This window comes from Pteropus medius, unplaced genomic scaffold, assembly GCF_902729225.1.
Source record: "Pteropus medius unplaced genomic scaffold, Ma_sr-lr_union100, whole genome shotgun sequence".
Classification (NCBI taxonomy): domain Eukaryota; kingdom Metazoa; phylum Chordata; class Mammalia; order Chiroptera; family Pteropodidae; genus Pteropus; species Pteropus medius.
Window position 1 is genome coordinate 244,059 of NW_024343732.1, and position 27,478 is coordinate 271,536.

At 42.6% G+C, this 27,478-nt stretch overlaps 1 long non-coding RNA gene across 1 annotated transcript; it reads right to left on the reverse strand.

Annotated features, from left to right (window-relative positions):
* Window positions 1-517: 517 nt before the first annotated feature.
* Window positions 518-23,772, reverse strand: LOC120606483 (uncharacterized). Its single transcript, XR_005653897.1, has 2 exons — window positions 23,644-23,772; window positions 518-1,731 (listed from the first exon to the last, which is right to left on the reverse strand). It is a non-coding gene; the product is annotated as an uncharacterized LOC120606483 (long non-coding RNA).
* Window positions 23,773-27,478: the final 3,706 nt, after the last annotated feature.

Below are 27,478 nucleotides of genomic sequence, written 5' to 3' on the forward strand. Positions count from 1 at the left end.
GAAGGGGGACTGTGACTCAGGGAACAAGCCACAGAGTTGAAGCTGCCCTTCCCAGAGAACAAGCCTGCTGAAGGAAGCTGTGCCTGGGTGTGGGTGTGTGTGCAAGCCATGGTCTGCTCTCTAAGCAGACTGTGCCCCTAGCACCTCAGGGTACTGGGGATATGATAGGAGACCAAGGATTCTAGTCAGGTTCCCAATCTCTCTCATGGAGATGTTCGCACGTGTGGCTCCTGGAATACTCTGCCCTCCACAGCACCCTATCTTGGCAAACCCCTTTCTTTCAAGAAGACTTCCTTGAATTCTTGCCCATCCCAAGTCTGCCTTAGGTGGCCTCCCCAAGGGTTCCTGTGGCCAGATTTTGTCTTATCACAATCACAGGATTTTACTTAATGCTGAGAAACTAATTTCTTCCCCTCCAAGATCTGGACCAAGGGAAGGATGCCCCTTCTCACTACTCATTTTCAACACCTTGTTGGAAGTCCTAATTAATGCGATGAGACAATGAAAGGGAAACAGATTGGGAAGCAAAAAAACTGTCTTTATTCGCAGATGACAGAATTGTCTATGTAGAGAATCGCAAAGAATTGACCAAAAACCCATCTGGAACTAAGAAACAATCACAGCAAGGTTGCAGAATACAAAGTTAATAAACAAAAGTCAACTGCTTTCCTATTTACCAGCAATAAACTACTGAAATTTGCAATTATAAGCAACCAAAGCATCCACTAAACTGTGATTATATTAGCTGCCCTTCTTCCACGTTCGTGTTATTATCGACAACATCCAGACAGTGCTTGGTAGGTTGAAAGGTTCCAATAAATGAACAAAACGAGAAACTAACCACGATGCCAGTCACACAAAGCCCAAAGCCTGGGACAGGGGCCTCCCAACCCTGCAAAGAGGGCAGAATGCCTGCAGATGAGCCAGGTCTTTAGATGGCAGTAATGAAAAATATATCATGGCTGCTCAAGTGAACAGAGAGCTGAGAGGATCAGCACCAGGGTGAGGTGGTACCCAAATCAGTCTACTGACCTCCCAACCACATCCAGCACTGGCTTCTGAAGCAGCACTCTGCCCAACAGCAGAGCTTAAACTCCAAGTTTTGAAAGTTCAGGGGCCTAAAGGAAGACAAATCAATTTACTCTCAATCCTCTGAAAACCCACTTAACAATAGAGGTGTGTTTGACAGTAGCTTCTCTAATTTGGAGAACTGGTTTCTCTATGGTTGTCTAAGCACAACTTTTCGGGGGGCGTGGCTTCTGATGGCAGTGATCCCTCCACTGCCCAGAGAAACACTTCAGAGCCAGCAAGATCTTGGTTCAGATCCTGACCATGTGACCCTAGGCAGGCACCTCAGTGCCTGAGGCCCTTATCCTCTTGGGATTTTGGATAGCTAACTTGTGTTTCTTATAAGACAAAATAAAAAAAAAGCAGGCTGCAAAGTTTCTAGCAAATGGTAAAAAAAAAAAAGTTCCTTCCCCTCCCCATACACAAATAGGTAAGCCCAAGATGTGAAATAGTAGTAGCCTTCAGTTGCATCTCACAAGCTTGACAGAAGACACAGCATGGCACGCGGGTCCTGCATCACTGCTGTCATGGCACCTCCAAATGTCAGAAAGGCCAGGGAGACCTGCTGCTGTCTTGCTGACCAGGCCCCGGAGGCTGCGAGGCCTTCCCAAGTTGTTTCTTCCGTAGTTCTAAGACAACTTAGAGCTTTTCTCTTTTCTGTTGCTAAGAAAACAATGGAATATATTACACCCTCATTTTCACAGGCAAGTAATGTACAAATAAGACACAGCCCCTGCATACTGTCTTCATAAAGTTTGTACATTGCCTTGGGTAGGGGGCGGTTCAGTTGCTTCTCAAATCTGATTCATCAAAGTACCTTCCTTGGTTTTGTCTACTGGACAAGTACAAGAACTCTCCATTTGCATAGTTAATAGGTCTCTTTTAGAACATGCTGACATTTCATCTTTTGGATCTGCCTTTGCAGGGGGCTCAGGTTTAGTGGGAGATGCCCCACCTGCTGACAAAGGGAATACAGATGTGGGCTCCAACGAGGAGTCCTCATTTCATCTATCTGAAGCCAGTCATCATCACAGGGGATGATGTAACAGGCAAAATGCAGTTGGTTCACTTGGAAATCAAGGATGGAATGGAAACAACAGCATAAAAGGACCCAGCAGCAGGAAGGGACACAGTCTATGTGTGCCCATCCCCAATCTCAGGCATTTCTGCCATATCAGCTTTGAGGAGGTGAAACATACATAACAGGAAGTTTTATCAGAGCCAGCTGGGGACACAGCTGGGATAATCCTACAAGCCGCAACACGACAGGCATCCAAGACACCAGGTAACTTTGCGGCCAACAACTGTGATAAAAATTCCTTCCAAAGGTGCCACAGGCAGGCCCACGTACTTATAACCCAACCCGGACCTCATTATTAAGCAGTGGTTTACTGGTGGGCTCTGCAAAACACAAACATGAGTAGAAGTCCACAAACAGAAGTATTTACTGTAAGCACTGCCGGAATATTTGGTTTGTTTTTGCCTGAATCTTGGCTATGTCTGTACAGACTGGTTAACTCAAATGGCTGTCAAGAAAAACTGCAAAATGCTTTTCTTGTATTCTTACTGTAAAAAGCTTGTGGTTCTTACCCCTACCACCCCCAACCCCGCCAAGAGAATTAAAGAGTACTTCTATACAGCTTCTTTTAACACTTGTGAACTAAACCAAAATTATAACACTCTACTACTGCCTACAAACAAAAAACATTTAACAGAAAGAATGCCAATTCATTCACCCCTAGTTAAACACAATCCAACTCCACCTGAGGTCTAAAGAAGGCAACTAGGTCCCAGGTTAAGCGCTCCCTAAGGAGTACAGGTTAATTTCCTGGGATTCCAGAACTTGAGTAACTGCTAGCATGTCATGATGTCACCTTTATGGGTCGAGAGTGCCCCAGGCACTGTAGCAAGAGCCCTCTTCTGTTGGCATAGAGTTGTTCCTTAGTCACAGGACACCACAAACACTTGTAGATGTGGACATCTGGGGAACAAACGTGTTTGCATCACGAATGCCCAAGGCTCTGGCCTGGCACTGCTTACTTCAGACCCACATGTCTGTCTTATAGCAGAAGGGCCAAATGCTTTATTAAAAGATGATATTTATGGATGAATGCGCAGAGTACCCCCCCCACCTACATATTGAAAAGAACCCCTGCCTTAGATTTCTGCAACTTTCATAGAAAAGTCATACAATACTTTAGCAGTGATACATATGTTCCATCAGCATAGTTATCAACTCAAGTTCCTTGGTAGGGATGGGAGGTGGATGAAGGAACACGGGGGTAGGGCCTGGGACATTCAGGCTATAGCCAATCCCAATTAAGCAGCAGTTTCTTCTGCGATGCCCCAGCAATAGATGCCTTAGCTTCAGGCAAAACACTCAATATGGACAGATGTAGAGAGGCACATGGAACAGGGACACATTTCCATGGCTCCTTTAGTGGCCCAGCATGAGTGCATTCTGTGGCATGACGTTCGTACTTCATCTTTCCTCCTCAGAGCAAGGCTGCAGCAACAGGCTGTCACTAGGCAGCCACCACTCAGAGCAGGGCCCAACATTCCCTGCTCCAACATTCCGATGCTATCTGTCCTTACAGCAGGTGGCAACCCGGCTCCTGTAGCTCACTCATCAAGGCTCTCAAGCAAAACACAGGACTCAACTGCTGCTCTGAAGAGAGCTCTAAAGTGGTGGCTCTTATCTCTGGCTGTGAAGAGAAATGCTTGGGGAGCTTGTTTTAAAAACCCATGTGTGTAGCAAGAGCTGACTACAAAGCAGCCCAGAGGAAATTTGGGGGGATGTCTGTATCCTGCATGGTGGTCCATTTGTCAGAATAAATTTTACAGCATATTAAACTTAAAACAAAGAAACTATGTCTGGGCCCCACCCACTTCAGACCTGGTGCTGGGCAGGGAAGACAAAGACAGACCTACAGGCAGAACAGGGACAGCGTCGTCTGAACCCCAAGTTCCAGAGCTAATCTGGAGGACCTTCAAAAACAGACATCATGGTTAGGCTCATCTATGAAACAGAGTGGTTCACAGGGCCCACCCTCAAGGTTGTCCCAAGAATCAGCAGACTTACAAATGGGCCTGCCATCTGTGAAGTGCTCAATATTGCTCGATCACAGCTACTAGGGGAGAGGGGAATCCAAACTGTTCTACTTTCTGGAATGGTCCATACACCCAGTATAAATAGGGAGCTCATCCAAGATGGGAATTACTGGAATACTGCTGAACTAAGTGTTAAAAAGTGCTTTTCTGAAAGAAAAGTTCTGGTTCGAGGCAAAGAACGGGTTCTGTGACTTGTGGTTTATACTTGACAGTAAAACAGCAAGACTATCGATCTTATAGGAATAACAAAAAATCCCCGTGGCTGCATGACCACGGCGTTTTCTGCACTCCTATCAACTAGAGAAGAGAAGGGGCGACTCCTAGCTCAGACAGGACAGTTCATTTTGAAAAACTGTTAAACTTTTTCAAGAAAACATCCTGATGGAGCAAAACTATGGTGTAGAATAATTTTTCATACTAAACACTTTCTAGAGCAGGAGTTCCCAACCTCCAGGCCACAGACTGGTCCCTGGCCTGTAATAACAGCGCCACACAGCAGGAGGTGAGCGGCGGACAAGCTAAAGCTAGCAAAGCTTCATCTGTATTTGCAGCCATTCCCTCCAGCGATAGCATCATTGCCTCAGCTACACCTCAGATCTCAAGGGAGCTCAGGTCCCTGGTGCCAAAAGGTTGGCAACCATTGTCCTAGAGGACCTTAGTCCAATTTTAATGTCTTGATTAGATCCCAAAACTAGTAAAGACATTTGCCACTGCAGAGATGGAAGGAGACTCTAGGTAACAAAATACTAGAGAAGGAAATGACTCCCTACTGGCCCCACAAGCACACCTTTAAGAGGTTCAGAGAGAACAAAGAGCACTAACAGGAGAATTCTGCCTATTGACTGAGATCTTCTGAATAAAACGTTTAAGTGCCATCAAAATAAAATGCAACAAAGCCACAAGAAGGGGGAAAGTCACCTTGCATCACGACACCTATTTTTCACATGTTAACTCACAAGGTTACGTACAATCAATAGTCCCCTCAGTCTGTGTTCTGGTGTTGACGGGACAACGTGTGTACACACCCTGTCACCTTTAACCGTAATGTGTCAGCCACTAACTACCGTGAAAGGCCAAGGCGCACGGACCACACTCTGGCTGTTTTCCGTTGAAATGTTTCCAGTTTTTTAAGTGCGGACATTACAGGGATGAGAAAGGAAGGATCAAGAACTATTTTATTACATGCCCAGGTCAGTAGTCCCCTCATTGAAAGGTATATAACAAAGCCCCTGATCAAAATGATAGCAAGAACAATCAGAGAATGCAATTGGAAAAGGCTCCCAAGTCAAAGCCTTCATCCCTCTAACATCTGACCACCCAGAGTGCAAGAAAAATGTCCACCCATCCTTCATGGTCATTACTCTGTAAGGCATGGACATCTTTAACTATACCACACCACATAATCCCAGCCTACTCTATCCCTCCACGAAGTCGTTCACAGAAGGCATACTGTGACACAAATGCCAACCACCACCAGATCCCAGCCATCTATTTGTTTGCTCACATGAACACAAACTGTATGCCTGCACATGTCACTGGCAGTCACTAAACAATCTCCTCTCAGCTTTGTGACTGCACCAGGGACATAGGAAGCAGTCATTTCTAGAATGTATCAGACATCGCACCAGTCAGCTCTAGGACCGACTACCTGCCTGCACCAGGTAAGCTTTGTTAAGTGGCTAAACATTCTTCAAGTCACCTGTGCTCTATCAGAGGACTGGCTCAGCAGCCAAACCCAGCTTCACCATGATGCCTATGGTGGTTGGCAGGCAATGTACTAGCAATAACTTTCTTGGTTAAGTGCCAACTTTCCCTGAATGTCTACATGCTTAGAGAATGTAGCTGGACTCAGATCAAGGAGAAATTACTGAATTCCTAGTGAGCTCAGTGCTCCATATTCTGGGATACCGTATTCTGACCTCACCAGAACCTTACACACAGTTAGGGACTAGAATCTAAATGCTGCAGCTGAGGATACTAATACTACAAGAAATCAGTCATTTATCTGAGGTTATAAAGCCTGCAAGGAATTTGAAGGCTCCATGACCCTTCACCCTATAACCAAAAATCATTTCCCGATGGATTCACAATTTTTAGGCAAAACTGCACAATTTTTAGAAGATAATACAGAAAATGTGACTTCAAGTAGTGAACTTCCCACCAATCACAAAACAAAGGTCCATAAATTCATTTACATTAAAGTTCAGATCTGTTTGTCAAAAGATCCTATGGGGGGGGTGTGGGTGTGGGTGTGTGTGTGTGTGTGGGGGTGTGTGTGTGTAACACCCAAATAGGAAAAGGACATTTTGCAAAATGAATTACCCACAAAGATCTGGCACTGGACTCTATTAGGAACACTGTAAGTCAATTTAAAAAGATAAGCTTAAAAAAAAAAAAAGCTTAAGTCGAGAACTGGCATTTCAAAAAAGGACAATAAACACAGAAAATGCTCACCTCATTAACTTGTATTTCTCTGATAACTGAAGCCACAATGACCTTTTATACCAACCAAGACTAGCAAAATATAAGAAGTCTATTAATGCCAACGCTGGTGAAAGTGCAGTCCAACATTTTGGGATGTGGGAAAGTAATCTGATGCGACAGGTTTTTGAAAGTATTGGGCATTATGGCATCCCGAATGGCGCAGTAATTCCACTCCTGGACACATATGGAGACACTTGCATACGTCTCATGCATGCACACGTGCAAAAGAATACACACAGCAACATGCTTATTAATGGTACCTGTTCTGTCCTCACTTCTTCCAAAAACAAAACAAAACAAAAACAACAACAAAAAACCCCCACGAACCCCAAATACCGACCAAAAATGAAAAAACTGTGATGTAGTTTCACACTTTGATAAAAATGAGCTATAGCTACCACACATGGATGAACCTTAGATGAGGAAGTGGCAGAAGTCTACAAATGGTAGGCTGCATTGACATAAAGCTCAAAAACAAAACTAAGCATGTATTGCTTAGAGGTGTATGCAACTGAGACAAAAGTAAAAAGAACAGTGACCTCAAAATTCAGGATGGGCCAGAAAACGAGGTAGGAAAAGGAATACACACACAGCAGGTGACAGAGCTGATCATGCCAAGTCTCAAGCTGGGAGACAGAAATTAGAATCATTCAAATGTAAAATGCAAACCACTGTATTTTTAATGACACAGGACTGAATCTACAGCATCTTCTGTGAAATCAGAGCATCTCAGGGTGGGTAGAAGCAGCCTTCTTTGATGTTCCTGTCTCTTTTTACTAACAATAGAGCTTCTTGGTCCCAGCAGAGGATCATCATTCACATCCTTGAGACAGGTGAGGTGCTTTCGTTACCCCATTTTACTGATAGGGAAACAAAGGCTCAGAGGTTAAGCAGCCTGTCCCAAATCACTGCCCATTTCTCCAAATGCCAGCAAATGACGATCCATTTTCAGCTTCAATACCAGTTACAGCCCATGTGCTTACCTCTTAAGGTAGTACATTCCACTTTCAGCATGTTCTAATGCCCAACGCGTAAAACACACCAGAGGTACAGAGAACTTCAGCTAACCAAAAAATGCAACACTGAGTGACTGGCTCCATTCCTTTCCTAAGAGGAGAGAATGCCAATGGTGGTTTAATAGTAACGAGAATAACTTTGAGGTTATGGATGGTTTCAAAACCTGTGAGGCACAGTCTGCATAAGATCCTTGAATCAAGTCTTCATCCTCCACCCTCGAATGGAAGCAGTTCAGCAACAAAAACAGTGAGTAAGATGGGTTCTGAAACACAGCTTTGACCTCAGATACACATGTGTGCCTGTGAGTGAAATATGGGGAAGGAGAATGTGGATTGGAATGCTCGTCCCAAGATCTCAAGACTGTATTACCTAAAAAGATCAATTAAGACACTATTAGAATAAAAGTTTACAGAAAATAAGTCCCATAATACAGATTTAAAATTTAATCTCTTGACTACACCATGCCTCCAAGTCTGCACACAGGGCCATCTTGTAACTGATGCGTCACATGACAAGACTCATCTGGGTGGAAGTGTCCTCCAAGAACCCAGAGAAAACAAAACTACTACTTATCCCGCAATTGCTGTTCAAAGAGAAGATTGGAAGAGAGGGAATAAAAAGTAAAAACTGAAACTACTTAACTTCTGTTAGGTTTAAAGGCATTTGTGCTATAACCAGAAAGACAATAAATAACAAGTATTGGTAAGGATGTAGAGAAACTGGAACCCTCATACATTGCTGCTGGGAATGTAAAATAAGGCAGTAACCTTGGAAAACACTTCAGTAGTTCCTTGGAAGGTTAAACATATTTACCACATGACAAAGTACTACCCCTACATAAATACCCAAGAAAAAAGAAAACATGTCTACACAAACTCTTGCGCGTGAACATTCACAGCAGCATTAATGAGAGCCAAAAAATAGAAACTGAAACGTCGATGAACTGATGAATGAATAGTCCCATATATGAGGATATAACTGGACTTTCTGAAAATGGGGGTGGGGGGTTGGGGGGGATCTAAGCTGCTTCCTTTTGGGGGAACCAATTGTCTAGGTGTGGCAATTATTTATCTGGAGGCTCTGTGTTCCCTCTTCCACGGACAACACTGGTTATGGAAGAGGCACTGGGAGGAAGGACGACGCCATTCAAGTTGTCCAGGCATAAATCACAGGACACTGACAGGGCCTGCCAAGACTGGTGCTGAAGGCAGCTCTCTGCTACATCTGCTCATGAGTTGGTAAGAGTCCTCCCACTTAAAGGATTTCAAAAATTAAGTTGATTTGGTCACATTTTGAGGTACTGCATACAGAAATGTTGTTAAGTGACAGTGATTCCATGAGCCTTTTTCAGGGTTAGACTGGCTGAAATCAAGACACAGATTAAGCTACCTGCCATGGAAAATGTTGCACTAGTGGGGTGGGCTGAGAAACTAGGAAGGGGTGGGGTCCGACCCATTTTTAACCAGTCAGTTTTCTTTTAGGCTGCCCTAAAAGGCACCTGGCTGGACTCCATGGCAGTTTGAACTATCCACTGTGGCCTTTTGTCCACTTTTCACAGCTGCTGGATAAAAATCCCCTACATCCAAACCAGGTGCATTATGCAAACAAGACATGATGGGAAGTTCGTAGTGCCTTCGGGGTTCTGTGTCCAATTTCTAAGTTCTAACTTGTTTTCAAAAAGTAGGCAGGTGGCTATTTGCACACCCATGTTCATTGCAGCATTATTCATAAGGCCAAGAGATGGAAGCAATCCAAATGTCCATCAACAGATGACTGGATTAAAAAAATGTGGTATACACATACAATGGAATTTTATTCAGCCTGATAAAGGGAAACTCTGTCACATGTGATAACATGGAGGCCATTATGCCAAATTAAATAAGCCAATCACAAAAAGACAAATACTGCATGATTCCATTTATATTAAGCATCTAAAATAGTCAAACTCTTAGAAACAGAAAGTAGAATGTGGCTGCCAGGAGCTGGGGTAGGAGGAAAGGAGAGTGTTCAATGAATAGTTTGTTTTGCAAGATGAAAAAGTTCTAAAGACCTTTTACACAACAACAATGTGCATAGAGTTGACAATACTGTATACTTAAAGATGGTAAAATTACCTTATGTGTTTTTGACCAGAAAAAAAAAAAAGTAGGCAGATGCCTTCAGCACAAATTCCTCAACTCTAAAACAGAGATAATACCCTCACACAGGGCTAGTGTAAGGGTCAAATGAGATGCAACAGAAAGTTAAGTGCTCAATAACACTATTAATCATAATATTAAAAATGTCATGACTTAGTATTAACTTTTAAAACAGTCACATTTCATGAGCCTGTAATCAGAGTAAAACTGAATAGGTATGGCCTGCAGCCTACTAGCATGAGCTCTGACAAGCAGACTTCATTCACCTGACTCAGTTGACTCAATCTCCAGGCGGACCCATCATTTGAACCTCTGGAGCCACAGCTCAGCCTGCAGTCCATGCTTGAACCTTCATTCATTTTCTCTACATATAAAAGATAATGGGCCAAATGGGCCAGGCCTGCCTCCAAAGCTTTGCTCACAAAATGGGGGGTGGGGGAACTGGAGGAAAGGGGAGAGAGATGTACTGAACAAATGCCATGAAAGATATCAGATAAAGCAAATTCCAAAGAGGAATGAGGAATTTTCTAGGGCAGAGACTAGAAAACATGATACTTATCTAGGTAACTGGAATTCATTCCAGAACAGATACTTTCAGAAAGAAAAGCTCTTCCTTAATGAAGGCTAATCTCCACCTGAGTTCTTACCCCACAGAGGCCCAGCTTTCTCAAAGCCTATGACCTTGTAGGGACTCCATTTCTAACCTCCTATGGGAGAGGCAGAGGGGGCACTTTCCCAGCTCCATAAATCAGGTTCAGTCCCTCACTATCTTCTCACCCTAAATGCTGACCCCAGGCCCCTCCTCTTCTCTCTCCCTCTAGCCCCAAGCATACACTTCTCCCACCCTCCTGGAAATGTTCAACTGCTCCCAAGTCTAGCATCACAGAACTACAAAGGGCAATATCCACCAGGAGGCCTCACAAGTCCCACAGTACTAAAGAGAGCCCATCTTCTCTAAAATCTGTCAAAGTAGACATGACATGAGTCTTCTAGCCACCTTCAAGAGCTCATTTGCCACATGGGGGTAGTGGCCGCCATGTGAGATAACCCAGAAACCAAATATTTCCATCAGTGCAGGAAGTTCCACTGGACGGCACTACTTTAGAAACTGAGTCACTGTAAAATATGTAACATCCAAACTGGACTGATGGGGACATTCCAGAAGCAGCAAAAGAACAAAGACATGGAATGGGATGTTGGACTGTCACAGAAGCCAGGGGCCCAGATAGGAGTTTGGGTTTCATCCTATATGCAGTGGAGTTTTAGAGCAGCATAATTCTGCTGCAATCTATTATTTATTTTGATCATATACTACTCTCCAATTACCTTACTAGTCCAGTTTTAGATGGAGCTTGTCTAACCACTTCTATCATTTTTACTTGAGTGGATTTTTCTCATAGCTCCTCAGAGCCAAACTCTTATTCAATGAGGTCATTTGTCATTTTACCAAGTCAATGAAAAGTTTTAAAAGTAAAATGAAAATCTGTTCCTTTGGGGCACACTTGTCAAATGAATTACCACCTTTCCAAAACTGAGTCTCTGCCCACCACTGGAGCTATAAGGATTCCTGGAACATCTGTCTCACTCTCTCCTAGTCATGCTTTAACTGTATGTGGCACACGGATATGGGAAACACCTTTATTCACCACTGAATCCTCACCGCACATGTAGAATATCACATTGTACCTGACTGCCTAGTAAGTCCCGTGCACATACTGGCAGGATCACCCAATTTAATGTAGCATGTTTACTTTGGGCAGAAAATTCCCTTTAAATAAAGAGTCCCTAAGTGAGAAATAAGCACCCATGAGTCAGAATTTAATTCCACCCTACAATAAGCAGCACTTTAAGACAGGCCCACTACCATCCTAAAAGATCATGTAGTTCACATGCATGACTTAACAAATCTAGGGTGCCTGAGCTAAACATGACACTTATTTCAACTTACTCACTGCTCCAAACTCCCTCTTTTGTACTCACAGACTTTCACTGGAGTATCAAAAAATGGAGGTGAAACCAAAATAAGGCAGTTTGGTGCTCTAGTGGAAACCTTTTCAAGTTGAGGTTTAATTCCACTAGTGTGATACATTTAATGAAAAGGAGATCTACCCAGCCAGAATAATGACTCTCCTCTGATCATTTCCTGCCCTACCCTGGTATCTCCAAGGGACAGGAGCTTGCTTGCAGAACTGTCCAGGTCTACCTACCAGGCCTCAGCTGTCCTCAGAGATGGACCAGCCTAAATGCCAGCTCCTTTCCTAAAAAAGGTCTCTCTTCCTTCTACGACTGCCTAGGCTGACCTCTTGGATAGCAATTCCAAGGTCTAACTTTGTTCTATGTACCATCCCAAATCTCTGCCCATGGTGATTCCCTCCTTCCACAGCACACGGAAATCAACATAGTTTGGACTCTAGAGCCAGGCACTGCCACTTTACTAGTTCTTGCAACCCTAACCCTGACCAAGTGACTGAGCCTTCTGGGTATCAGCCTATCTGCAAAACAGAGATGATACTGAGGATTTCAGGATTACATAGGCCTTAAAAATCCAACACCTGGTGCACAGTAATCACTTGAATATTCACTAAACTAGAGTGATCACAAACATATGCTCAAGCTCCCAGTCTGGGGAAGGGAACACACACAGTGTGGAAGGAGAAATGACCCACACTGCAGCTCCATACATTAAGGCTGACACAGACATCAGAGTGACGTAGGTTAGACTTCACCATTTCAGAAAGGGCAAACGATAAGTAACAAAACAAAACAAAACAAAACAAAATCCATTCAGGAAAGATAGTTCTACTCTTACTGGGAAGTCTATTCACAGACGACTTTTGCTAAAAGCCTTGAACCTTTTCGCAGAGTCAATGATCAATGGTTAAGTACTGTTCCAAGGTAAACAACAGGAATGTGGCGTTCTGGAAGGCAAGCAAAAAAAAGTCACAGGACAGGAGGGTACCCATCTCTCACAAATTCAAGGGGAGGATGCTCACGTGGGTTCCTAAAGCAAACAGGCCCTGAGATTTCTGAGAGATGACACTGAGGACAGGCAAGCTAAGCTGCAGGCTCCATACGCCTCAATTCACAGGGGCTCCAGGACTGGTAATTCAAAATGGCACTCCTAGGATTACAAAGATATGCAAGTTATCATCTTGAAATAGATGAACATGAATGAAGATAGTGTTATTTCTAGACAGCTCACCCGTCAACTCGATTGTTTCCTAGGAAAACAAATGAAGACACATATACACCACTTTACTACAGAGCAACTTTTTATAACTGAAAGCACTTCAAAGTCAAGTAATTTTTAATGAGGACTATAAATCAAAACAACCTACATACAGATAGTACCATCTTTTAGAAAACTCTTTCATGTATGCTATCTCGCTTGTTTCTCTTAATTGCAGAAGGGGGGAAACTGCTAAAATAACAGAAGTCATGCCTGCACAACAAAAGTCTAATTCAAACTGAGCAATGGGATTAATTAAAGCCAACAGTAAATGATTGGGGAAAATATCCACTAGCCCATACAAGTTTAATCTTTACACTTTAGAGATTAAGGAGAACAAAGGAGTTTTTAATGTGCACTATTCTTAGACTAGTTCTTTTTCCATCCTCTGACAACTCTGCAGCAATTACAGAAGTATGAATTATTCAAATTTACGGTACTGTATTTCCTATTCCTTCTACCAGACAGGGATTTGGGGAGGGAGAATATAGTGGCATCATGCACAACACCTAGTGTAGTATGTTCATACTCCTAAGCATAAACATATTACGCTGAAGAGGAATGGTACTTTCCCACCCCACAAGTTCTGTCTTCCTAAGCACGTTCAAGGGCATGCGTGAACAAATGTCCTGCAGCAGAGAGCAGACACTAAGCCACAGAAGGGACCATAGTCATAATCTTTCTAAGTCTACTTACATCCACTACCACCAAATGATCAGGCTGGCTAGTGGCCCATTGGGTCACCTTCTGCAACAAAGGATCCAGGCCGACACCAAATTATGAAGCTGGTTTTAGAAACAGTAGTAGCTTCAATGAAGAGCCCCAGAACATAAACCTTCCGTCACATGCACCACTGCAACGGGCCCTATTCTGATACATTCTGAAATTCCTTATGCCCAAGAAAGAGAACCACCTGAGAAAGAAGGGTACACAAGGGCCCTGGGTAGATTTGCACCATTGCTAACACACAGGTTACTTGAGGGCTCTGTAAAAACCTCTGAAGAATTTTTATAATGACAAACCAAAATGGGCATTCTGCATTGTTTCCACATCATAAATTTGTAAACATCTGAAAATGCAGGATGCATGCAAATAGGAAAGTCTTCAAATCAAAACCATCAAGAGCCTTTTAACATACACATTATAAGAATTTTCTCATTCTCAAAGTAAAATCCAGGAAATTCTTTTTAGTATATGCTCCTTGGATGGGCTTTAGGGTTCTGAAAACTGCCCCTCCCACAAAAAGACTGTTCAACGTTTACGAATATCAATTTTTCTGGAAAAAGAATCCACAGCATCCCTCATATCCTCAAAGGGACCTCTGACCTCTCCTCAAGTTAGGAATCAATGCTCTAGTGAGAAGCAGGGCTAGTCTCAATCTTGGCCAAAGGATCCTCGATTACTCTGAGCCCTTTAAAGGACTGAATAAATCCAACATCAAGAACTGTAGGAAAATGAACACTTGGTTTTGATTATGGAAATCTGAGCAGGCTTTCTGTAATACTAGAAGAATGCCAAGCAGCAGACTTTACAAGAACTTAAGTACAGAAACAACTTTGCAAATGGGAAGTAAATGATAAGTTTTTGCAAGTATGGATGGAAAGATGAATCCAGTCTACTGAAATGTTCTCCATTACAATTTCATTCATGCAAGCATTTAGTGAAATTTGTCTACCTGGTACCTTATCTCAATTTTGCCCTGTACTGCCTCGCTACTCTAAGGGCTGTTTTTTTTTTTTCCCCCCCTGGCCAAAAGAGACCCTATCACCAGTGGCCCAAGCCCTCTCACTCACCCAAGAGACTTGAGACTTGGCTTGACTCCTCCCAGAGCCCCCACAGCAGCTCCCTCTGTATCTGGGTCCTGATAAGATAAACCATGTCTTTCATTTATCCCTCTTCCACAGGATTAGGATTATGCACATCTTTAACCGTCTTCACTTTTTACCTTTTTCTTAAGTAACTCATTATAAGCTAATTTCAACTAATTCTGGTTTATGACCTTACTCTGGAAAATTAACCTCCCTTTCAGCCACAATTTCTTGAAGTTAGGGGGAACAGGCTATTTCTAGTGTAAAAGACGATTCAACAAATTACTCAGCCATTAAAAAAAAATTGAGATCCTACAATTTACAAAATGGATAGACCTAGACCTAGAGGTTATTATGCCGAGTGAAATAAGTCAGAAAGAGAAAGATAAATACCACATGATTTCACTTATATGCAGAATCTAAGGAACAAAAATAACAAACTAATCAAAAACAGACTCACAAATATAGCGGACAATTTGGTAATGGACAGAGGGGAGGGCGGTTGTGGGGCTGAGAGAATGGGGTGAAGGGTTAAAGTACAAATTAGTAGTTGATAGCTGGTCACAGGGATGGGGAGCACAGCAGAGGGAATGCAGTTAGCACTAACATGATGAGTAGGTGGAGGGCCCGGGGAGGGAAGGAGCAATTGGGGGGATCATTTTATGAACTCTACAGATGTCTAAACAATGTTCTGTATACTTGAAACTAATTTAAATAAATTTTTTAAAAAAGACTGTTCAACAAAAGTATCCCATTTAGCATGGCTCATAATAATGAGCAAGATGCTGCTAAAGCTAATACTTGGGGTGAGCAAGTGGAGGGCAGAGATGGGCTATAGGTGCCACATTAGAAGTGAAGCGGTTTGACATTCCTGTCCTACACAGAGTCAGGGATGGGCAATGATCTGAGCCAATCCCTGGCCATCAGAGTCCACTACTGGGGAAGACTTACTGTTGACTTCAACGTCAGAGATAGAGAACAAGCTCTGATGTCCCTGTTGGAACCCCTGGATTCGGCTGTGTCTAAGCACCATTCCAAACTTCTTGTCATGTCAGCCAACAAATTCTCTCTTGTAACAAGGTCTATGTCTGTTTATTTATACCAGAGAGACCTAACTAATACAGTCATTTCCGAAAAGAACAGAAATCTTAATTAAAAAGTTGAAAGGACAGTATCTGAGACTATAGGACAAGTAGACTGTCTTACAGACACACACAGGACTCTATATACTTGTCTGTTGCAAACTACTACAACCTTCACCACTACATGCTTTCCCCATGCTCCTACTCCCACTGACTAGAGCTTCTAGTAAACGGGTACAAGGAAGAAAAGAAACTAAAGATCAATGCTACTAAAGCACACCCAGCAAGTCAGCCTTGGGCAAGTGATGAATAGATAGTAAAACAGCCAAAAAGGGGGGGGAAAAATCAAGGTACTTACAATTACCACTGAGTAGTATCTAAAACAATGTTATTTCACACTGCTCTTACATGACCCACAATAAGAAACACATTTTATCATATACACAATACATAAAGTTTTTATGAAATAGCCTTGAATAGACGATACCCTTGACATTTCCTTTTTTCTTACACAATAACTGCAAATTAAATAATTCATTTCATTACTCGTAGTTTGGGGGGGGAAAAAAAACTTTTTCTTAAAATCTAGATTCTAGTCAAAGATCTTAGAGCATAAACCTTAGAGCATTATCCCATTTCACATATGAGAAACTGAGGCTTGGAAGGGTATAGAAATGGTCAAAGGCAGGTACAGTGTGTCCCTACAGCCCATCCCAATCCACACACACCCTGCGCTGGCAGGTTCCACACTCCATGCACTTTTCCTTTCAACTCTTACTATAACAATCTGCTCCCACAAATTATGTTTCTTCAAACACAGTGGAAAATGTTTCAAATGTAAAATCTACAAATTTATTGCACTCTATTCCCTTTCTTTCACACAAAACAGTATCTCAAAGTCCAATTTACTCACAGGCATGTATGTGTCATTGCCTAGAGTAGGACAACTAGGGACATTTGCCAAACACAAGGACACAGGAATTACTAATTCTTGTTTCTGGAAACTGCACAATACCAAGCCCAACACCTCTCCCCTGGGACTGCTTCCAGTGTGCCACTGTCTCTGGATGGCAAAACAACTAGGAACGAATAATGAGTTTCAGCCTTAAGTGGACACCAAGACCAGGAAGGTGACCACACACAAGGTGGGGCCTGGAGAACTATTCTCAAAGCCCTTTGGGCAGAGCAAAGCAAGCATGCCAGCCTCCCCCCAATCAGAATACAACACAGACCAGAGACACCCCCTCCCCAAAAGTGAATACAACAGAGATGTGAAGAGTGGGGCCCCCATGCCTAAGCATACAGAGCCCATTTTGCAAATAAGAAAACTGAGGTTTAAGGAAATATGTGACTTGCCTGATGTCAAGGCCAGAAGGGGACCTGGCTGGAACTGAATCCTGACAGTGGACCCCATAGTTCTCCCCATCCACAGATCCATCCAAGCCCAACCAACCCTGCTGCCCCAGCACAAAGTCCTGGAATTTCCTACACTGGGCAGAACAGGTCAACACTTGTCAAAGAAAAGATCAGAGAATAGCCTAGGTATCTAGGGTGAACCAAAAATGTCTTTATGTCAAGATCAAAAAGAAGAAATGGCATAGTCATTTAAGTACTCTAAGTGGTTAAATTTTCAGATCAATCTCTGAAAGAAGTATGATCCTCAATTGGGTTTAACACATCTAGGCATTTTACATGGAACTGGAACAGCTCCTAGTAATGGTGACTGGCATAAACTGGTTCTTCTGGTCAACAGGCCCAAAGTCCATTAGCAGGACCTCAGCCTCCCAGCAAGGAAATCCACTTCCCTGGCCCACTCAGCTGCCTTGCCTCCCTCCAAGAGAGGTCCTGACCTGTGACACAAACCTTCCTGGAGACCAAAACGCTTTCAACACAATTCAAATTAGGGCAGCGAAGATATGGAGGAATTATATGGTTGTGCACTGGAAAAACCTCGATCCATCAGCAATTTCCAGCGCCCTGGCCACTGCCTTTGTTCAGATAACCAGGTTTTAATGAAAACAGACAAGTTATAGTTTAGGTCTGAGAACACACTAGGCTACCTTTCACTGTTGGATCATTTCCAACTCTGCAGCCAGACTGCAAGAGGAAGCCCCCAGAGTTGCCTGCATTCCACCAATCCCATTATGACCACTTTTAATCTATCAGATAAAAACAAATCCTCACTTAAAAACCACCCCAAGCCCCACTTTAAATTACCTCCTCCACTGGTCTCCACTCACAGCTCACTTGGAGGAAGACACAGAGAGGGGGTCTGGAAGGCACCTGGCAGATCTTGGTGTCACCTAGTGACACTTGGTGATATGTGTCAGCTGGTGCACTTTCCTAGCCCTCAGCAACTCGACTCTCATACCTGGCTACTTATTCCTACTTCAATTATTCGCCATGGTCAATGACAGCAAGAAGCTAACCTGAGAGGACACCACCTCATTTTACCCTAGGCTGAAAGATTTTGTAAGTGAAGTTTGGGAAAGCTGAATGACAGACCAAAGGTCACAGACCAGATATCAGGGCCAGGATTCAAACTGGAGTCTACCTATGCTTGCTGCATTTGGTAGCATCAGTCTTTGGAGGAAACTAGCAAAAGTGAGACAGGATTGGACACAAGAAGCTGCTCAAGGTCACCCTCCCCAGAGCATTCAGATAACACTGGACTCTATGAAAAGAATTCAGGAAACGAAATCCAACTCTGGGCAGGAGAGAGTAGAAAGGCCAAAGAGCAAGATCTTGAGACACTTCTGTTTCTCAGAGCCCTCAGAACACTCAAGACAATATTTTGTTTTTACACAACTGCTATTTGGGGGGGTGAGGGGGGATTGTTAAAAACCTCACCCTTATAAATAAGACACAGTCAAGCTGTGAATGGAAAATGGAAATTCATGAAACTTTCCTAAAAAACTAATTTGTATCAAGTTTTCAAAAATGCACATCCTTTTGGTCTAGCGATCCCCTCTGTAGACGAGAAAAAAGAGAAAATCATGTCCAGGAATAGAATTCAAGTATAGTACATATTAGGCAGCCATTTAAAATAGAGCATTTTGGAAATGTTCACAATAGAGTATTTTTTGAAAACTTAAGGAGTACAATCCAATTTTGTTATTCATATGTAGAAAGACTGGAATAAAATGGGATTAATAGGCATTTTTTAACACTTAACATTTTTTAACTCTTAACATTCTGTATTTTCCAAATTCTGTAAAATGACCATGCATAACTATGTATGATGCAGGGTAGGTACTAAGCTTATTGGGGGAATCACTTCATAAATTACACAAATGTCTGTCTAATCACTGCACTGCATACTTGAAATTAATATAATGCCGAACGTCAACTGTAACTGAAAAAGAAAAAAAAATCACGCATTACTTTTGTTTAAAGAAAAAACCCTCACAAATCTCATTTTCAAATGATGCAGACCAACCAGTGCTATTCCCCTTGGGGGTTCAGTCAAGAATGGGACAGATGGCTGCTTTGCCCTAACGCTGACAACTGGACTCACTCTTCATCTATTTCTTTAGAATGGAATACATTCATGATTTATGTTGGGAAATGTGGGTGCAGTTGAATCACTTGTGGCCTGTCTAGATTGGAAGAAAAAGTTTTCAAAATCACCCTTTACAACAACAGTATTACAAGTTAGAGGTGCATTTTCCAGACTGTTTTCTGTGTCTTATTAGCATTTCAAACTATTTTCTACCAATGTACAATTTAAAAAAACTAAATGGGAATCAAACCATGCAAACTGTACCACATGTCAACATGCTGCCATCCTTGCACTGTCATTTCCTCATTCTTTTAAATGACCACGCCATATTCCATTAAGCTTTTCTTTTAGTCCCCTTAAGAAAGCACTAGAAAATCAAGACAGTCACTGCATAGCCTCAAAAAGTTAGTTACTATGACCCAGCAATTCCACTCCTAGACCCACACAACAGAAATATATTACGTCCACACAAAAACTTGTAAATGAACATTCACTGCAGCACCGTTCACAAAAGCCAAAAAGTGGAAACAACCCAAATATCCACCAACTGATGGATAAATGAAATGTGGCATATCCATATAATGGAATATCTTTCAGTAGTAAAAGGAATTAAGTACTGATTCATGCTACAGAACAAATCCTAAAAACATACTAAGTGAAAGAAGCCAGATACAAAAGATTGTATGTTGTATGATTCCTGAAATATCCAGAACAGACAAATTTATAGAGATAGAGTAGATTAATGATTGTCGGAGGCTGAGGAGATGGACAGTGACTATTAATGGAAATGGGTTTCTTTCTGGAGAGACGAAAATGCTCTAAAATTAGTTGTCATGACAGTTCCACAACTCTGAATACACTAAAAATCACTGAATTGTACATTTTAAATTGGTTAGCTGTTATTGCGTGCAGATTATACCTCAATAAAGAAAAGCTGGTATAAAAAAACCCTTAAAAACAAAAAGATATTTAATAAGATTTTATAATAGTGTAATGCTCAAATTATACATAATTTATATTCAAAAAGTGTTTGGGAGATGAATACATTAATAAAGAATATATATACCAAAATCATTGTGCAAGTATCTTTTTGTCTTCTCTTGCATATAGTTATTAGAGCCCAGGAACTAAACTGTTGAGATGACTTGCCAATCACATATACGTAAAGTCTGAATATTAAAAAAGAAGTGCTAAATGTTTTTTGTTTACATCAAGCTTTTACTGGCAATAGGAGATTCACATTAAGAAATGTTACCCATATGTGTTTATTTCATGCACTTCACCTCCCTCTTAAAATACTTTTCCCAAGTCAGAGTTGAACCACAGCGCAAACCCACTCACATTTCAAACTGCTGAGTGGGAACTGTACCATAGACAGTACACAGGAGCAAGTGCATGCTATCTTGCCTGGACTATTTAAAATTCTACTGCAATTTCTGGGGACCTTACTGTTACCTTAGTTAAAATTTACATTCCTTGTAAGCCACTATTGACCAATTACGTTCGCTATTAACAGTAATTTATTAACTTAAGAGGAATTACTTGCATTTAGTATCATGGATATGGCAAATCCTTGCTCAATTACCTCTTCAGTTTATTCACTGGAAGATTATTTTAGGTGCTCTTCTAGGCTCTAAAGACAGAATAGAGAATAGGCAAAGCCAAGCAAATAAAACTCTGCCCTCATGGAATTTATGGTCTAGTAAAAATGAAATAATTTAAAATGTTTTTTTATTTTTACAAACTCATGTCTTATGAATTAAATGAAATTCTAGCATCAGCAAGGAATCCCCACGAACTTCTCCTCTTGCGAATGTCCAGTCTTTTCTGTACACCAAAAATCACGCATTTACGAGACATTAGTAGCAGTTTACAACGACAAACTTTTCTTTACTTTTATAGATTGGTCAAGAACATAAAGACAAACACGATCTATTTTACAAGTTTATTCCAAATCAAAAATCAAAACACTTTACACACACAATCCTGACACAGGACAGTGAGTTGTCAGATTTAACATCCCTGTCTTCGAATCACTGAGGCACCAAATGGTTTTTGCATTTAAAAAAAATCCAATTTCCCTCTAGAATCTGTACATCTCAAGGCATTCAATAACCTGAATTGTGTAACATGAAAATATTGCATTCCCTACTCCCGAAAGCACAATTTAGTACAAAGATCACAACTGGCTCAAAAAGATAACTTTCGGAAACAAAGTCTAAATTCCTTTAAACAATTCAATAATTTAGTGGAAATTTTACTGAAATTTTCACAAAGTGGCCAACGATTCTCTTGTAATTCTTGGGTAATTTTTCCCCTCATCACCCATATCAACACACCAGCTTATCCTTAAAATGCAGCTGCTTTCATCTGTAGGTAAAGTTCCTTATTTTCAGCAATACATCTGGGGCTGAATTCTAGCAATATACAGGTGAGCGCATCTCCTTCCAGGTGAGACCAACTGAAATCATTTCAAGAGACTTACTTACTCCACAGCTTGAGCCCTTAGATACTATGTTTCCTACCACAGTAAGGAGTATGGTGGAATATAGGGGATACATTTTATTTCGAACCAGGCTTTTCCTTCTCGACTTGATCAATGGAAACCATCTTGAGAAGTTTATCCTCCCCAAGCTGAAGCTTTTGGGAAGAAGAGGTAAATTCAATGCCTTGCTGGAAAGATAATCCCCATCCAAATTAAACTGAAAAGAATGTTTTATTAAATTACTGACAAGGTCATCAGACAGACTGTGCCATCCAAAATCCTTCTGAAACTGAAAACTCATTCATAACTCGTGTACAGTATCTCTTTACAACTTCTAAGAACTACAAATTCCAAAGACTACCAATTTTAGGAACTTGACAGCTTCATTCATGAAAATCTCCCAACCATCATTATAGCACCAAAGAGCCACTGGCTTAGAGGTACGAGACTTGATTTCTGTAAACACGGACAGCTAGAGCCCTCTTAAAGGTAAGCAAAGACACTTCAATTTTCATGACACAGACTCCATGAGGTCACTTCTTGCATCCAACACACACAAGTAAAATTGAACCCAAGGACCAAGACCACAAGCCCCACCAGGTTGCACGGACATTAAATGAGTAAACAAGTAAAAAATAACCAAGAACAATGCGTGGTCTTCAGTAAAAGGGCGGTCAGCCACTCAGCAAAGGCACATGACTTATCCACGGGCCTCAACAGGAGTATTTACACTGTCCACTACATTAGTGGGATTTCCCATCTTCATCCAAGGCCGGGCCTTGGGGGCGTCTCAGTCGGGTGAAGTTGTGCTATTTCCGTTGAGGGAGGTGGGTTCATTTTATTTCGCTGAATCACTACTCCTCCACATTCTCACTCCAAAACCACCACACCGCACAACACCGCAAAGAGATGAGGCCGTGGCAAGGACACCAAGTGAGCACCCACCGAACAAAACAAAGCACCCAGCGAGGGGCTGCAAGGGAGGGAGTAGCTAGGTAAAGGGGGCCAGGCTCACTCCCCAGGGGCCTGTCTCGGGGCAGGCGTGTAGCGGCAGCCTCCTCCTGGGACAAGCCGCGTTCTCCGCAGGGCTCCCGGGACGCACAGGAAGGTGAGGAAATGGGGGCGGGGGCCCGCTGCCCCGGCCCGGAGGATCCAAGCGCCGGGTCTGGCCCACGTGAGCGGCCAGGCTGAGACCGAATCTGCCCTGGAGACAGCGGCACCACGGCCACCACACCAGGCCTGGACTTACCCAGGCCGGGCGCGCAGCAGGCCCCGCAGCGGACGCTTCCTCCTCCTCCTCCTCCTCCTCACTTGACAAAATGGCGGCGGCAGGAAGTGCCGGGCGCCTCGGCCCGCCCCCCACCCGCCCCCGGCCGCCCGCCCCGCCGCTGCACCCGCGCCCCTCGCCCGCGCCTCCGCCCCCGCCCCACTGGCCGGCCCAAGACCGGTGGCGGCGGCGCCAACGGCGGGGAGGGCGAGCGAGCTGCCCGACGCCCCGACTCCAACGGCGCCGGTGGCCCCGGCGCGAGCGGGCGGAGCGGAGACACGGGAGGCCCGCAGGCCCGAGCCCGCGTCGCCCCGGCCTCCCCACCCCCGCGCAGCGCCGATGGCGTCGGAGCTGGCGCACTGGCCCCATTACGCAATGCAGGTGACGCAGACCGCGCCGCGGGCCCCCTCGGGCCCGCGCCGCCCGCCAACCCGAAGGGCACCGGTCCTCACCTGAGACGCTAGGCCGCACGCCGCCCCCGCCGGCTGCCCGCTGCCGCTGCCTCCTCCTCGAGCTGCTGTGCGGCGCCGGGGCCCGCCCGCCGCACCCACTGCTCCGCCGCACTCACAGGCCCCGCTCACCCGCGGACACCGCCGGCAGCCGCCGCCGCCGCCGCCGCCGCCGCCACCGCTTCGGCTCCTCGGCTGCGGGGAGAGCAGAACAAACAGCCCTGCCGCCGCCGCCAGCGCACTGACGTCACCGCGCACGCTGCGCGCGCTCGGCCCCGCTCTGCTGCCGCCCGGCGTGCGCGCCCCCTAGGTTGCACCCGGAGCGAGCAAGTCCCGGAGTGCCTGCGGCCGCCAGGTAACTGTGCGGGGAGGGGCCGCGGGGGCCAGCAGACCTAGCGAGGGAACTGTTCAAACGGAGGGAAGAGACCCCTCGCATCGAACGAGGTGACCCCGCAGACCGAGAGAGAGGACTCCTCAGCACCCGCTCAGACTGAGGGAGAGGACGGGGTAATCAAGGCTGCGCCTGAAGAGAGAGATCTGAAGGTAGAGAGAGAGAAGGGTCCAATGATCGATCCTCAAAGAGAGGAAGGCTGGTGAGGAAAGATCCCAAACACAGATGGCAGAGGCCAAGGAGAGACACCTGTCTGAGTGAGGCCTCCCCTGGTAGAAGGAGTGGCGGGGTGCTGGGCCACTAAATCGAGAGAGCTGCGATGGAGGCGCCGGCGCTGGAGTTGGAGAAAGGGATGAGGAGACTGTTAGCAAGGCCGAAGTGGCATCGTTCTAGGCTAGCCAGCGCTAAATGTAAAAACTGGAAGATGCTAAACTCCAGACCTAGAGCACTCTTTCTCTAGTTGTCCCCCAGGTGACCTCCTTCTTGTCCTTAAAACTCAAACCGCAAATCAGCTCCATAAAACGAGGAGAGTAGGCTTAGGTCACTTGCAGTTTAAAATGATGTTTCTATGAAATTTTTCAAAGGGGAAACATAACTTCCTTTTCCTTTTGCCCGTATCCTCACTTGTAGCATTTTTTTTTTGTCTCATCTTTTAAAAATAGCAGACACAGGTTATTTAAAAAATTCTAGGTAATGAAAAAATGTCCTGATAGCTCCTTTTATAGTATATTGATACACTAGAATAGCAGTCAATAGTTTTGTCTCTATCGTGGTGTTTGCTTATTCTTCACCAAGAGCAATCATAAATCACTGATGAGTCCTGGACACAGTAGACTTAATTTTACCCTTTATTTTAACAAAGCATGAGGTGAATTATTAAGTGCAAGAAATAAAGGCAGTGATGGTAATTGGTTCATTAGTAAGCTTCCTTCTCAATCTGTATTACAGAATATTGAAACTCATGAATATCTTCTGGCTCCTAATTTTGCACGCTCTGCAATTTGCAGATGAAGGGAAATGTAAAAAGAATAGGAAGGTGCATGGGGCCAAGTGAACATGAGATAACAACTTTTTTTTTTTTTAAGGAAACCAGAATGTATCCATTTTAAGATGCCCTTTTCCACAGTTATCTTGTTGCATTATCCACTTAATTTATTGTTGTTGCAGATAATAAATGTCTTTGGAAGTAATTTGGAGCTCCCAGTATTATGCAAGTTACATAATAAAATCTTTCCTTTGACTGGAGTTACACTTCATTTTAGACAAAACCATAATATCTACATTGATTTAATTGCTTGACCCAATTGGAGGGCTTTTGGCTTTTGCTAGAAGTCATATCCAACCTAAAGAGAATATGTAAGCTGTAAAGGGAATTCCGAAATTGTCTCCAAAAATCTTTTAGGACAACAATGTCTCATTCTTTATGTCTTCCATGGTACATAGCCTAACTCCTCACAGATAGCTCAAACTCAGAAAATGTTTATCCGGTTGATTCAGTTTAATAGTCTCATTACTTAATGGTTCACATTTAGAATAAGTTGTTTTTTACTTTCTTTTGTTATTAGTGTGTTTGCAATACTAAAACCCAGAAGAGATTAATAAAAATATTAAGTAATGAAACCTGAAATAGTACCTAATATAATTCTGGCTGGTATAATTTCTTTTTAATACAGTAATAAATGAAACCATTTTAATTGAACAATACAAAAGAATATAGAAAAAAAAATAAAGCATCACCCTCTTCCCCTCCCCAACCAGAGCAACCACTGTTAACACTATGATGTGTTTATACCTGTGCTATCTGATAGCCACTGGCTACATGTGATTACTGAGTGCTTAAAATGTAGCTGGCCCAAATTGAAATGTGCTACAGGCATAAAACACTTTGTGTGTCAAAGATTTAGTCTGAAAAATATGTAAAATATCTTGATACTCTTTATATTGATTATGTGTTGAAATATTTTTTTATATATTGGGTTAAATAAAATAATTTAATTTTAACCTGTTTCACTTTTTTTAATGTGGCTCCTAGAAAATATATAATTACATATATGGTTTGCAATATATTTCTACTGGGCAGTGCTGGTCCAGACTTTTTGTTCTATGTAACAATATGTATCTACATATAGAAATAGTTGTTATAAAACAAAGGGATCATTCTATACCTATTAATTTGTAACATGCTTTTTTTCATATAATACATTTTGGAAGTCATTCCACATGGATATTTGGCGATCTGCCTAATTAAGAGACAACTTGGAGATAATATATAGTATGTTATCTGGTATGGGTCCATCATAATTTATTTAACTAGTCTCCTATTATGTACATTTATTTCATTTCTGGTTTTTCTATCCTAATAATCTGTATTACAATGAACATTTTTATAATTTCTCATTTTCTTTTCATACTTATGATTTTTTCAAGTTAAAAAATTCTGTAGTGTTTTCTTAAAAGCAAGGATAAATCTATATAGCATGATCAGCTTTGGAAAAGCTAGAGGTGTTTGATTTGTCATGGCCTGAATCCAGGCCCACTTTCCAATGAGAACTTGTCATATAAATTTTGCAATTTATAATTCGATCCAAGAGATGCTGAGAGACTCACCTAAGATCACACATTTACACAGTTTAGAACTCATATCTCCTGACTCCAAGAAGACTGACTGCCCATAGCTTTCCTATAGCCCAGGAATTGACAAATTTTTTTCTATAAAGAGCCAGGTAGTCAATATTTTAGGCTTTGTGGACCACAGAGTCTCCATAACATTGCTAACCTTTTAGCTCTGCCACTGTAGCACGAAGCAGCCATAGTTAATATGTAAACAGATGGGTGTGGCTGTGTTCTAGTAAAATTTTATGGATACTAAAATTAAAATTTCACGTTTCGAGAATCACAAAATATTATTCTTTTTATTTTTTTCAACCTTTTAAAAATATGAAAACCATTCTTAGCCTGTACAAAAATAGAGGTCCAGATTTGTCCCTTAGGCAGTAGTTTGCTGATTCCTGCTCTAGATTCTGAAGTCTAGAGAAATGGAAATGTCTTTATTGTTATAAAGAAGCTATTTTGCTTAACATTTTTAATAGATTTTTAAAGTTTTAGGTTTATATTAAAATTTAGTGGAAAGTACAGAAGTCCCACATACTCCCTCACTTCACCTGTCCCACTTCCCCCATTATTAACATCTTGTATAGCATGGTACATTTGTTACAGTTGATGAGCCAATAGTGACATATTATTATTAACTAAACTCCACAGTTTACATTAGGGTTCACTGTGTTGTACATTCTCTGGGCTTTGACAAATGTATAATGATATGTATCCACCATTATGCTTACCAATTTTTAACTCATAAACAAGCTACAAACATAAATAAACTTCATAGTAAAGCATTACAGTTCTGTCAGCCACAAATAGATACAAGATGGTCCTAAGGGCCATTTT